Source organism: Petaurus breviceps, unplaced genomic scaffold, assembly GCF_028583685.1.
Source record: "Petaurus breviceps papuanus isolate PSGF00001 unplaced genomic scaffold, PetGlider_PUasm1.0 140, whole genome shotgun sequence".
In the NCBI taxonomy this organism is placed as follows: Eukaryota; Metazoa; Chordata; class Mammalia; order Diprotodontia; family Petauridae; genus Petaurus; species Petaurus breviceps.
This window is the reverse complement of record NW_027185698.1, coordinates 30,605,561-30,608,762: the sequence shown is the minus strand read 5'-3', so window position 1 is coordinate 30,608,762 and position 3,202 is coordinate 30,605,561.

The following is a 3,202-nucleotide window of genomic DNA, read 5'->3' as shown; positions in this document are numbered from 1 at the left end:
ACAGATATCCCACAGTAATGTTTTATTAATTAATTAATGGTATTGTTAAGCAAGACATGAAACCTTACTACCTGTGAAGAGATAAAGCTCACACACTCACCCACACAATATGGAAAAGTATGGAGATAAAATGAAAAAGGTAGGGATAAGCAATCAATAAAATATAAACAATGAAGAACTTTGAAGAAAAGGACTAAAGAATGTAATCAGGGAGTTGTATGACAGGAAGAGAAGATGGGTTGATCACATGGCAGGACTGAGGGATAACAAGGGGATAATAAGAGGGTTCAAATGATACCTTCTTTGTGGAGGGAAAATGTGAAAGATTACAAAACACTGAGTGTGCTGCCATGTAAATGTCTAATATATCCAGGAATGGATGATTGTGGTCTGCACCATCATTGAGATCACATCCATTTGGGGAAATTATCTATCTGTCTATCTATCTATCTATCTATCTATCTATCTATCTATCTATCTATCTATCTATCTATCTGTCTGTCTGTCTGTCTCTTTCTATTGAGATATCTATAAATATGGATATATAATGATAAATTTATCTCTCTAAAATATATATGTATATGTATATAGGCTGTGTTGATATATGTATAATTATCCAAATGTGATAATTTTAAATACACACATGCATACATATATGTATGTGTATAGACATACATATATACATATGTGTATGCATATGTGTGGATTGTGTGTGTGGATGTGAGTGTGTGTATAATGACAATTTTATAGTGGAATAAACACCAGACTTGGTACCAAAAGATTTAAATTATTTACTATCTGTGTGACATTATTTCACTTTTGCTCTGTAAACCTCAATATCTTCATCTGTAAAATGGGGATAATGATGTTTACATCACAGAGCTTTTCAATTCAACAATTCAATTAACTGAACATTAATCAAGCAATTAGGATGTGTCAGGTACTGTGCTATTTTCTCCAGAAACTTCCTTTGATCTTGAGGACTTTCTGTTCTGCTCACCAAACACACTTCTACCCACCCAACCTCTCAGGGAGGGGAGATTCAACAAGTACACAGATAATTCAATACAAAATATTTAAAAAAAAATTAGGAATTTCAGAGGTAGAGAATGGACACTGACAATTGAAAAAATAAGGAAAGGACTTCTATATAAGGTAAGACACAGTGGTGAGGATAGAGCACATTATATGTCAAAATGGCTGAGTATGCAAATCATGCAGGTGGGAGATGTAAAGTCACTTACTATAATAGAAACACAGAATGTATGAGGAAGAGTAAGGTGTAATTATTCTGGCAAGATAGATTGGAGGCAGATTTTGATGAACTAAGATCAAATGAAATAATATTTGTAATGTTACATTCCTATCTACATAAATGTGTTCTATTGTTATTTCGATTGAAAAAAATAATCAATTTCTCAACAATCATATATCAATAACTGATGCATTTTAAAAATCATCGACAAAATGACCAATGATCTTCTATCCTCTTTAATCCTCTTCAATCTCTAACTAAACATGTTTCTCCCAAGTTAAAACAGTTTACAATTAGAAAGCATCAGGATTCCCTTGAAAGTAATTATCACGGGCCAGTATACTCCAGGATAACTAATGCTTCCTTCCTTAATACAAGGTCCACACCAGGAGGGTTGTTCTCAAAGGAATAAACCCTTTCAGGAATATTTAGGCAATTATCTTTATAGGGCTCTATCTACAGTAAGTTATGATTTTTGGACTGATGCTTTAAAAATTCACATTTATACATTTTCTAGACTTCACAGGGTACTTTCATCATACCATTCTTGTATGGTAGACAGTAATTTTTATCATTATCCTGATTTCAAAAGTGAGATCACTGAGGTTTAAATAGGTAATGTGACTTGCTATTCACGAGCAGAGAGTCAGGACAGAAGCCAATGTATTCTGTATCTAAGGTCACTTCCCCCTTCCACTCACCCCCCACCATGACTTTTCTAGGAAGATCTTCCTTTGAAAATGGCAGTACATTGAAATTGGCACCAAATGGATAGTCATAAATTCCCCAAGGTTAACAATAAGTAGAATTCATATCTTCTTCCTAAATCCATTACTGTAAGTTTGGCCTCTTGTTCAAATTCTAAAGAGCAAGTTGAGAGGAAAGAAATCCCAGTCAGATTGACAGAAATATCCCCAACTCCAATTATACAAGCAGTTCTCATCCACCCCATAGTGTAATACAGCCCAAGTGGAAGAAATGAACATTGAGGTTGGCAGTCTCCAGCAAAGTGTGAAATACATAGACTTACCTTCTGGCAGTAAGACAGAAGGCTGAAGTTTTCTGATTGCCTGCTTGCATCTAACACTTTTTTTTTTAATATTGGCATTGGCAGCTCTTCTCTTTAAAAGCAAGAGGTTTTTAGTGATAGAATTTAATAGGTCCCACAAATGATTTATAATGGAGCGAAATTACCAGAGCTGCTGTAAACTTCATGTCTGGAAATTCTGACAAAGGAATCCTCTTGAAATTTCAAAAGATAAATGGTTTATTGCATTTGCCCTCCATTTCTTAGCAGGGAAATAGAAGATTCAGCTGCTATGAATGTCCTTGCTGGCCAACACACCATCTTGATGGCACATCTCACCCGAATGGGACTTTGGGTCAGGCACAGTATACTGGGATGGGGGTTGGGGGGGGAGACATTGGGTGGAGGTGACAGGGGAGATGAAGGTTTCTATTGACAATGAATCTCATCACTCATCTCTCCCAAACATCTATGCATTTTAGTCTTACTTAACAGCTGAGTGACAAATGATTTTCCCACCCTGACTTTTCTCCCCCTTCTCTAATCCACATTCTATTCAGCTGCCAAATTTACTTTACTAAAGAGCAAATTTGACCATATCACACACACATATATATCAATTCACACACCCAACGAATTTTAGAGGCTTCATATTATCTTTAGAATTAAATATATTGTCTTTACTTGGCATTTTTAGTGATTGTTCCCCATGCCCCTAATTGGGTTCTCTCTTCATTTCCATCTACTGGCCCTCCTGATTTCCTTCAAGATATAACTCAAATTTTGCCTTCCCTAGGAACTCTTTTTTCCTTCCTTTCCTTTCTCTAGGTGATAATGCCTTTCCTCTGAAATTACCTTCTATATCTATCTATCTATCTATCTATCTATCTATCTATCTATCTATCTATCTATCTATCTAT